The sequence below is a fragment of the Lagopus muta genome, chromosome 1 (assembly GCF_023343835.1).
Source record: "Lagopus muta isolate bLagMut1 chromosome 1, bLagMut1 primary, whole genome shotgun sequence".
NCBI lineage: Eukaryota > Metazoa > Chordata > Aves > Galliformes > Phasianidae > Lagopus > Lagopus muta.
Window position 1 is genome coordinate 89299419 of NC_064433.1, and position 14889 is coordinate 89314307.

At 37.8% G+C, this 14889-nt stretch overlaps 1 long non-coding RNA gene across 1 annotated transcript in view; it reads left to right on the plus strand.

Annotated features, from left to right (window-relative positions):
* Positions 1-526: 526 nt before the first annotated feature.
* The window catches only part of LOC125689659 (uncharacterized), a 68912-nt gene continuing 54549 nt past the window's right edge, over positions 527-14889 (plus strand). The window contains exon 1 of the long non-coding RNA XR_007375383.1: positions 527-680. This is a non-coding gene — a long non-coding RNA (uncharacterized LOC125689659). The remainder of the gene's footprint in view (positions 681-14889) is intronic.

Consider the following 14889-nt stretch of genomic DNA (forward strand, 5'->3'; position numbering starts at 1 on the left):
GCTTTACTGAGAACCAGTTAACCATTTCATAGTAACCATTACAACTGAAGATGTTTAATTTACTGCTGCAGTGTCACTGACATTGATTTCAGGACAGGTTTCTCATAGTGGCCTTTGAGTCAAGCCTCTGCACCCCCCCCCCCCATACTTTGGGTGTCCCCATCCAGCAGTTCGAGGCTGCTCATCCTAAATCTTAGAGATGTATCTAGTTCTTTTTATAACTTACAAGTTGCTCAGTTCAAGAGGAATCTCTGAGCAAATAATTTCAATTTCACATAGAAATATGAGATCCTTCCTCAAGAATGATTTTTCAGGGGTACTTCTGATCAAAAGAGAAGCTGCTCACTGATGACGTACCAGGTGACTGGGAGTACCTATACAGGAGACTAGCTGAGAACAAGCTACCCATAATTTTGCAGCAGGTGAGCAGCTGAACTCAGGTGTTCTGCATCTTGCCTGAGTGCCCAATCCACTCTGTGCCCTTCGGAGAACTCACCAGCTGTTTCCTGGACTCCTGAGCACATTGGTTCTGAGGATGCTGTGCAAAATGCTCTGAGGAGAATCTTTTTAATGTGGACAGATTCGCTATGTGCTCCTGAAGCTCTGTGTCATGCAAGCAGCAGTTTCTCAAAGGTCCCAATTCCTCCTCCACCAATGGGATTCTTATTTCTGCAAGGGCTGTAAGTGATCTTTCACACATTTTCCTTCCTCATTGTAGTTTGTCCTGCTGTGTTCAGCCTCGCAGCCTCGCTGTTGGGAATTTTGCTAAAAGTCTTGTAGAAGAAAAATTGTTTGAAGCTTGGAAATGTTCTTATGTTTCCCCTTTGGGGATTTTTGGTAGTACCAGATAACTGGCTGTCCTAGTTCATCTAGATATTACAAAAATATCTCAATTCTCTCAGTGCAAGAATGTAAAATATATAACTTTTGAAACTTCAGAAATATTCTGAGGACAAGAAAAAATTTTCCTCACAAAAATTTAATGCACTGATGCTCTATTATGTCTTTTCCTCCATCACGTTATATGCCTACTGACTTTGATAATAGAAGGATGATGGAGTGAGGGCTACTTGTAAAATGTTTTTTTTCTTCTTGTAGCATTCAACAATTGAGATTAGGAAAGTATTCAAGAAAAATAGATATGGCCATTAGGATTTGTCTGTAAAACAGTATGAGGATGATCTCCCCTGTGAAGAGTTTCATTTTTCTTTGATATAGTTGAGTGATTGGTGTCTTTTTTTTCCGCTTGTTCGACTGTGTGCTTTTCCTTGTTGCTCTGTTGCTGTTTTGGTTTATTTTGTTTATAAATGGTTTTTAGAGGACCCTAGAATGTATTTCAGGAGTGAAATGTAACTGTTTAATCCTGTTAAAATTTGATATTATCTTTTAATAAGCCTCTTTTTTAACCTACCACTTAAGACAATCAGGCTTTTTTTTCTTTGAAAAAGAAAAAAAAAATGTGTTTTGTATTTCTAAAATGTGACATGAGTCAATTTGGAAAATTCTACTGTACTTTATTTCTTTTTTTAAGGTGTGCAAAAACAGTGTGTGCTCACAGCTGTTATGCTGGAGCTATGCCTCTAGCATGCAAAACTTTTCACTTTCCCAAAAGAAAGGTAAAGATGAACACTATGTTCTGTTGTGCATAATGCATATATAATGAAGGTGTTTTCTTGTATGTTTTCATATGGAATACTTTTTTTGCTGTTCATAGTACTCAGTCAGAAGTGTTTTTGTATTTCACTATCTTTAGTACTTGAGCATTTGTTTTGTGTTTGTTTGGTTTCCTTTATTATTCATGCTTTTCATTTCAGAAGATGTTTTCTTTATCTGTTGTATTTTCAGTGGGATTTGTTGATCTAGGTCACAATACTTCTCAAACACTAATGAATTTGTTTTCATACAAGTTATATGTTAACGAGGTTCACTGGAATGGTTGATCCCATGTGTTCCCAACAAAGAAAACTATGCTTCTTTAAGAAAACCATGCTAAAGTCTATATCCTCCTTACTGCTATTGTATATATAATGCAATTTTATGTTAGCACAATTGTTTGTAATGTGATTTCCTATGTTAAATCTTTACCTTTGACTACTGACCTGGCTTCCCTAGGGGCTAGATTTTCTTTATCTTGTTTAAATTTTGGATTTGCTGTGAGTACGCTGGATTTCCATGATTTTCAGCAGGATCATTTCTGTTACTTGATGACTTCTTTCTAATCCTTACGCTTTTCTTTATCTAATCCTTGTGTTTTGCCATGAACCAAAATTCTATCCTAGATGACTTTGTTCCTTATTATATCTGTGACTTTACAAGTCAAATTGTGAACTTTTCTCAGTCAGGTCTGCTTGTGCTCCTTTTGTTTCTTTTTCTTCTATTTAAACTGATATACACCATGACACTGGAAATGATTGTTGATATCACTTACCCAAGTGAAGGTAAGAGCTGATGTTTATCTGTTGGTGATAGTGGTGGCTGGGAGTGGTTCTCCAAAGTATGTCTGTGCTTTCATTGATTGGTATGTGCCATGTATTTAGAGCAATGATATTATGGAAAAAGAAGTTTTTGATGAATCTGAAAAGCGAGGGTTTTTCAGCTACTTGCCTGTGTAACTGCAGTAACTTCATATAGTGTTTTTTTCCCAAACTCTTCATGTTAGAGCTAGTTCATAGTATTTGTGTTGTAACAGCTAGGTAGTTGGCTCCATTTGCATGCTGGCTGAGAAGTATGGCCACAAAGGAAAAATCAGTGCAGCTGGGAAAGTCTGAAGGAAAATGTGGATGTTCCTCTATTAGAGTCATGCAATGATTTGAGGATAAAATTAGTTCAGCCCCATCTGCTCTTGTTCTTCCCCTATTTCAGAGAGTATAGGCACAACTGTCTATGGGGCTGCTATGAATCAGACTTAAGGTTGTTGCTGTTTTTAGATCACTTACTTATGTATTATTAGATTTGTAGAGTACAAGTTTAGAAGAAAGAGTTTGCTTGGGAAATGTCAGCAGACAGGAAAGTAGTAACTTTGTGGGTATTCTGGGCAAATGCTCTAGAGTGCATAAGCATAACCTTTGTAAACCTTTAAATACTGTCAACCCTGAAGCACCTGTTATTTTTGAATGGAAGAAGTGTAAAAACAAGTACTTGGTTTGAGCCTGAGCACTTCCTCACCTTTACTAGTGACACTTTGGCTGGGTTTGGGTGGCCCACTTCATGGGGAAGTCAACAGCCACTTGCTCTGTGGCAGTTTTCTCAAAGGAGACCAGTAGTTTGCACCAACCTCTTTTCTCCTTTTAGCAAGTACTTGCCAACATCCAAAGTGGACTCCAAAGTTGCAGTGGTGGGATCTGGATTTTTTTTTTTTTTTTTAATATTATTGTTCCAGAGGGAAAGTAAAGGCCTTCATAAGATTCATCTCCCCCTACACCAAATATCAAGGGAATGCTGTTATCTGTTTTGTCTCCCTAAGCTGCTTGTTCTACCTGCAATTAAGGCTTGTCCTTTTAAAGAACTATTTCTCTACTAGTTTCCCTTTTCAAAGTGAGGTTATAGCTTTCATACTACACTGGCTTAAAAGTCTTTGTGATGAGAAATCTTTTATTTCCCAAAACAAGTTCACAGTTTCAGAGCAGAACCCTGTCTCTCCATTTGGGGCTATTGTGTTTAAGTGAAGAAATGTGACACTGAATCCCCATCATATTTCTTCCTGCTTTTGACTTTCTTGACACTAAATTGGCAGTTTTTCTAGGCCAAAGAGGCAAAAATATTTTTAATTACTTTGAGCATATTTTGATCCCCAAGGTTTTTATATTTCTGATGAGCTTTGAGGTTCTTGTCTGATTCTTTAAGTTTTATTCCAAACTGTATGGATATTTGGGGATATCTGCTGGGATTAATTTTACTCTGGCATAACTATATAGAATAACTCTAGCACAAATCAAGGTTTCTGCACTTAGCAGCTGATGTCCTGGTCAGAGCTGCTTAGCACTGTTCTGTTTGCAGTTTCACAATGAGGTAAGATACCTTGGACTTCCAGAGAGATGACTTTGAACTACTCAGAACTCTGGTAGAGAGGGTCCCTTGGGATTCAGTCCTGAAGAGTAAAGGTGTTCAGGAAGGCTGGATGCTTCTCAAGAGGAAAGTTTTAGAGGCACAGGAGCAGGCTGTCCCCTTGTGCTATAAGATAGACCAACAGGGAAGAAGATCAGCATAGGTGAACAGGGAACTTTTTTGGAGGCTCCAAGAGATAAAGAGAGTCTACCTCCTGTGGAAGAAATCACCCATCGTTTAGGAGGAAACAGAGATTGACATAAGCCTATAGGTTCAGATGGGATCCACTGAAGGATGTAGAGAGAGCTGGCAGAAATGACTGCCAAGCTTCTTTCTGACATCTATCATTGTTCCTGGTCAACCAGAGAGGTCTCAGAGAATTGAAGGCTTGCCAGCGTGACTCCCATCTTCAGGCCCAAACAGAGGTGGGGAATAGAGTTAAATCCAGCTGGTGAATGGCCTCAAGTTACAGCAAGGGGGTTCAGGTCTCTCCAAAAGAATGGTCAGGTGCTAGAACAGCTGCTCAGGGAGTAGGTTGAGTCACCATTCCTGGAGGTGTTCAAGAAATGGTAAGATGTGGTACTGAGTACATGGTTTACTGAGGAAATATTGGCTGTAGGTGGACAATTAGAGAAGATGATCCTGGAGGTCTTTTCTGGCATTAATTATTCCATGATTCTAAGCATCTTTGGCAGAAAACATTGGATGTAAATGGATGGCAAGCTACAAGTAAATTAAGAGTTGATATCCACTCTTTCAGAGGATAAAATTAATGGGTATAAATACAGAAAGAACAATTTTAGAGTAACATTTTTCAAGTGTTTTTTTTTTTAATCTTGTATATAGTAAGCACTCCTCCACCCCGTCTTTTTCTTCTCTTTTGCAAACATCCCTTTCATTGTTAGCAGTCTGTTCAGATGCTGCACAATCCCCTTTGGAATATGTTGAGCGGTATTAAATATCACAGCAGCGTACTTCCTTGACTTTGCTGATGTTAAAATAGCAAATATTTGTTCTAGCTTTTTTCTATTTATTTCTGAGAGCGTTCTGCTTTAAGCATACCTTATTCAAGGCTTCTGCCTGAAGCCTGCCATGAACCAAAGTGTGTATTTCAGAGGTCAGCTGCAAACTGGTTATAAAGATAGTGCTGAAGGAAATTCCAGTAAGCAGGCAAGGAAGGAAATGGCCTCTTGACAATAGCAACACTGAGGAATGCATTTTCCCAAAGGCAAATTCTGTGGGGGAACCATGGTCACATACCAAAAATGGTTTCTGAATTACAGTTCTACTCTCCTTCAGGGAACAAGGAGGGAGCACCTCCTATCTTAATATTATCACTTCCTTGTTATTCTGATACAATTTCCCTAATGTGGAACTTCAGCACTTGCATTTCTTCTAAAATAGTGGTTTGTTGCATTTGTACCGATGAAGACTGTCACGAGCTGGGAAACTGTGGCACCACTAGAATTGTAACAGATACAGCAAAAATTGCTTCCCAGAGGGTTTATTCATTAAGCAAGCATTTTTATCATCTTCTCTCTTAGCTTTCAAGGCCATTGTCTGACATTTTGTCAAACGTGCACTTCTCTGAAGTGGTTTCCAGTCTTTCCTCTCTGAAATATTAACACTCATAGTTTCATCTGAAAAATCCATGTGCAGAGCAACTGAAGTTTAATATATCTGTATAAACATAACAAAATCTCAGTATAGTTTTAATAAGGTAAGTCTTCACCTGCAGCACAGATTGAAATAGGGTCATGAATTGGCACAGTGCTAATCCATTTGTAAAAGGAAAATGAGAAATGATCTGTTTGTGACATTCTCATAACACAAGGGAAGATTGTTATCCTGTTCAGCTCACGTTGATAGCAATGGGGGAGGATGTGTAATCTAGGAGCTGAATAAGGGATGACCTTGGTTTGTAGAAAGACACTTTAGTTAATGAATTTGTAAGTGCTCCCAGTTTCCATTTTCATGCATTCTCATTCCCATTCCTTCCTTCCAAATTGATCAACACTTTGTGTTAGGTAGGCAGTGAACTTGTCTGCAGTTTATCTCATATCCTCAGGTAAGTCCTGTAGAGGACTTTTCCCCACCACTCCTCCCTGTCTATGTGAAATTAGGCAGACAATGTCTGTTTCTCTGGACAGTATTAACAGCAGCCTTGGTGTTCTTGTAACTTAGTGCATTTTTTATTTTTTAAATCATTGAACACTGTACAGTGGTTTGATTTTTTTTTTTCTTTACTGGTAAATGAAGATTGATTATGGGGTAGGGAGAAGCCACTTAATAATTAAACTATTGTGTGATGGCTGAGATCAGTAGTACTGTGTCAGCTTTCCGCGTGTGAAAGTCAGCCTTATGGTTTTTAAAAGGCCATAAGTAAAAAATTCAAAACAGTTCAGTATCCGTTTCCTTTTGCCCAAGGTGTCTGTCTTTAAAAAGGCTGCTCTGCTCTAAACTGACTGCTGTGTCAGAGTGGAAATATTTGAGTATTGTTGCTAAAATAATTTCCGCATGTTATGACTGCTGAAATGTCTTCATTTTTGACTGAATTGCTGTCTACATGCTAATTTACAGAGAAAAAAAATCCCTTATTTTTAGCAATTATTAAGACAAAGAAGTGTTACTTGTGACATTATTAAAGCATCATCAACCTACAAATTAGTTACCTTATCTGTTCTCTATCAGCATAATCCTCATACCCCTGTCACCATGTTTACAAATCCAAATGAATATTATGCAGCCCAGATCTAATTAATTTTGGATTAGCCTTTCAGACACATGTAGTTCTGATCAAAACAATCTGTATTCTCTCTTTTCTGATTAGGATGAAGCCTGACCCCTGGAGTATTCTGTTTGTCAGAGGATGTGCTAGAACATGAATATCAACAAGCAGGTTAATCCTTAGGCTGTCACTTTCTCCTATATTCGCAGCAGCATGGTTTTTTTTGTTGTTGCTAGAAGCCTTAGGGATATATGTAATGTCAGAGAGCAAATCAGTACCGTGCAGGGCTCAGGTGAGATTGATATCAGAGTAGACGTTTAAGCAATCCAACATGATATATAATGAAAATAATCCAGTGAAATGACTTTTCAGAAAGATCTGGCATTCTATTGTGCTCTTTTTGAAGTGAAAAGCCAACTTGAAGATATATTTGTAAAAAAAAAAAAAAAAAAAAAAAAAAAAAAAAAAAAGGCAAAAAGCTTAGCTGCTATAAATTTCAAACTAGGTAATGAGAAATTTAGAAAATGGTGATTGAGTAATGTGTTTATTTTTATGCATCCGCTGACAGGGCAGCTACTGGCAACTTCTGTTTAATGACCAGAGCATTAAAAAAAAATAATAACAGTGGAAAAAAAAGCATTTCTCTTTCCCTTCCTCTCCTTGAGTCAAGATGAAATTTGGAAAGGGCATTCTAAATTTCAACATTAAAGTTCGCAGAATCACAGATTGAGCAGGGTTGGAAGGGACCTGAAGGATCATGAATCTCCAACCCCCCTGCCATGTGCAGGGCGACCAACCTCCACATTTAATACTAGACCAGGCTGCCCAGGGCCCCATCCAGTCTGACCTGGAACACCTCCAGGGATGGGGCATCACAGCCTCTCTGGACACAGGTCGCAGCCTGTTCCAGTACCTCACCACTCTCATAGTAAAGAACTTCCCCCTGAGATCCAACCTAAATCTCCCCTCCCTCAACTTAAAACCATTTCCTCTTGTCCTGCTGTTATCAACCCTCTCTTGTTTGTCACAATTTTTTTTTTTTTTAAAGTACAGTAAACTTTTTCCTTAACCACACTTACTCACAACACAAAACAAACCTTATGTCCTGAATCCTGTATTTTTCAGGGTGCGTGCTCTCATTTTCAAGCTCTTCAGTGGTTTGGCTCTGTATTTTGTAGAGAATGGATTAGAGGTCACAAGAGTGACCAGAGCTTTTGCCTGTATGAAGCGCAAGTATAATGCACTATAGACTGCTTAAATATTGATGTCTGTTGTACTCCCTTTTCAGAAATGCACATCAGTTTATGTACATTAGTAAGTGGTGCTCTTACTGAGTTGCACTACTGAAGAGCAGAACACTTGATGCTGTCAACTTGAAATCTGTTCTCTTCCAACTTCAGGAAGCTACTTCATACTAGCTACACCCTGGCACCCACACCATTTAAATTAGACTGCATCAGATAAGGCATTGAAGTATATTTTCTGGTTTAATTTAATCTGAAATTGATCCTATTTATGGGCACAAACTCAGCTGCAAAATGTGAATCAAAATTCAGACAGTGTAGATGACTAGGAGACTTGGTTTGAAAGTATATTCCTAAGTCAGCTAAAATATTGAGGCAAATAGATGCAGCCTGTTAAGTTAGATGTTTACAAGACTAAATTTAGCTAACTAGCTCTGTTGCAAGTAAAAATAAAAGGGAATATTTTTTGTGATTATTTAAAAACAAACAAACAAAAAAAGAACTTCTACAATACCTGGGCTCACCTAAAACAGTGCCTGGTCTGCTATATGGTTTGGTATCCATATGGATACAGTCATGTATGTCCTAATGGAAAATGTTTGGAGTTCCATTTTCAACACTAAGTTAGGGTCTGTCTTCTAGGCTGTACCCTAGTGGACTGCATCCTGTGACTTTTTTATACTATGTTAGCATCTGAGGTGTAAATCCCACTTTTACATTTGAACCAAGAGATTTTTTACTGAGGAGTCTATGGGGATGGGACTAGAGGAAAGAACCATCTCTTCTTTTTCTGAAGAAGTCACCAGCATGTCTAATGCTTTTGTACTGCAGGAATGTTCTGCTATGAATTTTCTAAGGCTGAAAGTTCCCATTGTTATACCGAGTACCTTGACTTTGTTAATTTGTTGTGTGGCTTCTGGTCTGATCTTCACTCAAATAGCAGTTTTACTGTAATTAAGGCTTTTTGTTGCTCAGTATAAGAAAATTATCTTGTTTCTTGCATGGAAGTCAGTATGTGATATATGATTTTTAATTTCTTTTTTTACTTGAATTTGATTCAGAATTTGAGGAGAACTATTTGAAGCTATTTGATGGCTAAAAGTTGGACTTGGGACACTAAGAATCCACACTGGCTCAACTTATGCTCTGACATCACAGCAGATAGCTGTGCTTGTCTTCATTCATCCCATGTTCCATGCTTTTTTGGGAAGATCAACTGAAATATATATTAAGGTTTAACAAATAAGGGGAAGACAGTCTTCCCTGCAAGAACAACCTTTGCATTTCATGTTGAGGTTGGATTTGTCAATCTAACGCACAGTGGATGAACTGCATGGGTGACGTTCCTTGAGGCTTCGCATTACAAGGCTTTTGTTTTTTACTCTCATTTTGGTCTTGTTCTCCCTTCTTGTTCTGGGCCTGCAGTTGTCAGTTCTGGATGTCATATTTTGTAAAGACTTTCTGCAGAGGGAAGATGGCATCTTCCTTTGTGCTTATTTTAGATATGGAGGTTGTATTAGCATTGTTTGTGTGACCAGATCAGTCCCTTACAGGCTCTCAGCTGTTCTGGTTGGACAGCATGATGGTTTAGTTTATTTTCTTTAACATGTGAGGGAAATAAATACTCAGTATAGTTGCTTTAGGACCGATATCTCTGCACAGTGAATGGAAGATTTTTTCATTGATTCTTTTTCCTCAAGCTTCTAGTTCCCTTTTTACTATCCTACCTGTCATGGTCACTATAATACTAATGCTATATGCTTCATAAAACACCTGAGATAAGGGAAACCAAATACATTAACAATATGATAATAGTTAGAAATATGTTACTTTAAAATCAAATGAATAAAAAACTGAAACTAACAAAATGTCATTAACCAAGAAGAACTAAGTTCTTGTAGGAAAAACTAGTTTTAATTATCTATTGTCTTCAACAGTAGAAATTAAGTTCTTAACAGCTAGTCAGGAATGTTTTGGAATAGGAGAGAAATCAATCAGGATACGTAATATTTCAAAACCTCTCTTTCAAGTTTAGGAGGCTTTTGGGAAATAAATAGCATTTGAAAAGTCAAAATAGTTGGATTATTTGATAAATATGATAATGAATGTACTTTCCGCATTAAGTGATCTTGCAACATAGGTAGTCTGCAGAGAACTTGCCTTAGTAGTTTATTATTGCAAACAGAATCTCAATTAAGTTCTTGTTTTTTCCCCTTCTCAGAAATGTTTATAACCACAGGGTTGAATGGAATGTGTAGAGAATTAATGTTTCTGCATTTGAATGCTGGCTAAATCTCTTTGGGCTTCCTTTCTCATTTTCCATCAAACCAGCTTTCATATTGCTCAGCCATGCTCCCTCAGGTGTAGAGCTCATCCACTTTGACTTAGGGTCACCTGATGGGTCATAGCTAGTGGCATGAGCTTCTTACCAGATCATGGAGACAGTCAGCATCAGTGATTAAATGTCTTTTCCCCTTTCTGTGCCCTGAGGTACCAAGCTTCTAGATCAATGTCAGGTTTTATACCATTTTCCCTGTTACACAGAATTTACCATGACAGGGCGGCTTTATTTATGTATCATTGAAACACTATCGAGCTGCCTTCTCTTTTGTGCCTCTCCTTAATGAGTTATTCTCCAAGGTTGGGGACTAACTGATTAAGCTGGTGTTACAGATAGCTTTGATTGGTGATACATCAGCATGTGTCAAGTGAGATGCTGCAGATCTCTCTATATATACTTCGTTCAAGCTTAGCTTTTGTTAAATACACAGAGGCACCTGGTAGCTGAGATGCTTTGCAATTCTGAAAAATTGTATACCTTTTCTGCAAGTAAAGTTACTGTAGCTGTGGGCTGCCGTATGCTTTTGGTAAATATATGCAAATCTGCATCTATTTGTATGCTGCCAAAAATGATTAAGGAAGAGGCATGCTTAAATACCTTGGGAAAGCAATTGGCTCTAAGGCCCAGCTGCTACGAATACTTAAGCATGGGATTAATTCTGTATGTGTGATCAGCATCACTGTGAGTTTAATGGATGGGCACTGATATAAGGAAATGTAGAAATGTTGCTGAGATAGAAGTTTATCTCTGAACATCAGTATAAATCAGAGAGGCCTGATAATATATAAAAGAATATGACCCGCAGAAATCGCTCAAGAATGAAAATAGGTTTGATTTTGTCACAGGTTTTTGGGGTGGTTTTTTTTTGCTTTTTTTGTTCCTTTCTAGTGGAATCTGTAATCTCTTTGAATACTAAACAATAGAAGGGAAAGAGAAAGCTAATGTTTCAAAATCAGTCTAAAGACCAAGATGTGCCAAAAATAAATCCACCCTGAGATGATCAGTTGTGTTCTTTTATTACTTTAGTGTTGTCTGAATTATTGTTGGACAAAACAATTGAAAGACAGAATTGTTTGAGACCAGTACGGTGGTATGGATTGCAATCCACCCTATATAAAGTGAAATAGCTGAAATGCTTGTTATGACTAGTGATTTCTTACGATCCTTCAGTAAAAGTAAGGTCTGCAAGTATTTGAATGAATGTGATTATATTTCAATTTTTCAGTGTTCAGCCTATCATTGTGGTTTTTAAGAACTGCTCAGCAAAAGTCTGTTACATTGTGCTAGACACCATATGGTTATTGTGAAAAAGCTGAAATTAATCTTTCACCCCACTGAACTGACTATCTCCAAATGGCTACTACCATTTGAAGCTTGACTTTAGACAGCCGGTTAGCAAGAGCATGAAATAAATTGAGAGAAATGAACATTAAATGTAAACTAGAAAATGTACGCAAAGGACAAGCAAGTAAAAGGAAAAAAATTAGCAGCAGAAATGGATGCTTTAACAACTCTGTTATCTCAGGGTGGGGGCAGGAGGGAGGGTGTGGGACAAACAATAGAAAAGATTAATTACATCATTAAGTAGAGCAACTTCTACTAGCTATAAAACCCAGAGGGCTTAATTCATCTTTGTATTTTGTCTTCAGAAGTGAGTGTTAAGTGATGATGCAAGATACAAAACACTGATGGATGGGATTGAGTCCTATATCTGAATGATTACAATGCTGTAAATCTGTGCAGTTGTAATGACCTTGGTGTAATATCAGTTTATGGCAGCTGAGAATTTGTCCCTTTACTGAAACTGAGGTTGTATAATTTTTCTCATGAGAACAGGCAATGTTACTCTGTAAAAGCCCGAAGAAAAAATCTAAAATCTCAACAGGACATTTTGTGGTGTGAACTAAATCCCTGGTATATAAAATATAAAGATAAACTAGTATGCTATGATGAACAGAAGCATGTGATGCTCGATGTACAAAGCAAGAGTAGCTTATTTATCCCATCTTTTATCTAAAGCTAGTAATAAAATTTATCCCAATACTTTATTTATTTTACAGGAATCTATTTAGCAAGTAACATAGAGTTTCACTAACTTGAGTGATGTTTGACCAGGAATAGTGGTGGTGAACATTGTCTCTCTTAATTGCTGAATGGGTTTCAGACCTTTAGTTTTAGAAAGAAGTGACTTCTGAGTACATAAATAAAGTTGCACACATCCAAACTTGATACGGAGCATAATTTGTTGTAGCATGATCATAGTTAAAAACTCACCTCACTCCTACTATAATTAAAGAATGTAAAAGAAGAATTTGGCTTCAATGGGACAAAAAATGCTGCATTTTCTCTGAAGAATGAGATCTTGATTTTCCTGGACTCCTGCTCTGGAGTCATGGAGAGCGTAAATGATATCGTCAAGTATTGGTAAAGTAAGATAACGCTTTAGTGTGATTGCTTTGGATTGTTTCTGGTGCTTACTTCTCTCTCTGCATTTCATGAGATCTTGAAATTCAGTTAACAATATATTTGGCTGGAAATGTTCTGAAGTCAGAAAAGGTTTTCTTACAGCTTGAATCTAGATCTTAAACAGAAGTGTCATTTTTTTGGATCCAGGCTCAAAGTGACTGAGGGTTATGTGATAGGGGGAGTCAACACTACTTCTGCACTGAGTTTACCTGCAGGATTTGTGTACCTGCAGCAAACAGCAGCAAAAACAAACAGTAATACTGTGAACAATACCTTTGTCTTTTTAGTGGGAAAGGTGAAGCATTTGCTCCGTGCAAAGCACAATGCTGGCATGCTCTGAAAACTGGGGAGGGAAGTCAAGATATTTAATCCCTTGTTCTTCCCCTTGTTCAGAATACAGAGGGATTTTTTTCTGCAACTATGTAAGTTTTTATACATTGGCTATAAAGTTCATCCAGCCATTTGAAAAAGGAGTGAAGAGTGTACCTGCCTTTGTCTTTGCCAGGCAGAGTGGTTTCACCAAGGTAGTATGGAGGAGGATGACAAGACGAGTTTCAGTGGTGAAGTGCATACAAAGCTGAGCAAGAGGGCTATTCAGGAGAGAACTTCTTTCATGTTCTTACATAAAACTTAAACAATAACACCTAGTATTACAGTGAGTTCAACTAATGACTCCCCTTGAGTAGAAACAAGTCTTTGTGAACCATACCATGAGAATATACTTTGTTCTCCCAGTCTAAAAGGAGAAGAATGAAAAGAGTAACATCAAAATCTTCCAATGGCTGGCTCTGTCATTCTACTTATACCATGCAGACACTGACTTTCTTATTTTGTGCAATCATAGTAAAATATGCTGGGATTGCAGAAGGGTTACAGCTGCTGTCTTCTGAACAACTTTATTAAATGTTCATTTGAAACAGTTCATCACTGCACCAGAGCAGTTTCCTCCTCCTCACCACACTGTATTGCTGTCACAATGCTCTAAAAAGACATTTTTCTCCCCTTCTTCTAAACTGCACAAGATCATTTGCATGAAAACGAGGACTTTGTTTCTTAAGTGTGCATCCATTCCCATAGCTTATCCTCCCACCTGAAGTCCTCATCTGTGGCATCAATGAGTTGCAGTGGAAATCAGTTTGATGAGGCTCTTTAAGAGCAAGCCACTTATATATTATATGCAATAATCTCTCTATAATTATAGAACTCCCCTTATTATTATTATTATAACATCTTTTAACACTTTTAAAGTTCCCTCAGTCCCCTAATTCAGCTTCATTGACCAGAAGACAAAGAAATCCACCAGCTGCAGAGTTAAAATCATGATGTGGTTGGCTTTAATCTCTCTTTAATCATTAAAATATAAATTAGTGCTTGCATTCGTTACTTCCCAAACAGCTTTCTCTTTTGGGTTTCTCTCATCCTTTGCTCATAACTGCCACCTGCTTCTTCTGGTGGCCTGCCTTGCTCCAGGGAAGAGATTCCTTCCCATATTTTTCAAGAACAAGGGAGCAAGGCTAAGCAGCAGGAAACCATAGTAGAGAAGAAGAGAGGGTGTAAGCAAGTAGGAATAAGTAGGTCAAAGAATAAGGACATCTTTGTCAAAGCGTGCTTTTAGTACATGAGTTTTTAGCAGGAGTGTCCCTTTAGGTAAGAACTAATAGAAGCCTTCATCGAGCATTGCTGAAATTTCCATCCAAAAGTGGATGTGTGGTGTGCACCATACAAATGTTGTATTTCCTTGAAGAAAGGACAGCAATATACCTCTGACAGTACCTGACAAGGGCAGAGCTTTGTATATGAGTCAAAATCTCTTGTGCATAACAGCATTTATTTTGAGTTAGTGCTCCAAAGACCTGGGTGATGTACATATGTCCAGACGGATGGACATATTTCTCTTTGGTAACAGAGATATTTTTGCGAATATCTTATTTCCAAGTGAAAATTGGCTCTATACCCACTGTAGAGAAATGTCTAGATAATCACGTTATTTGGTCATAGTTACCACCTGAGCTCCTGTATCAAAACTAGATCTCCTGTTTACAATGCATCTCCAAGCCCAGCAAAGA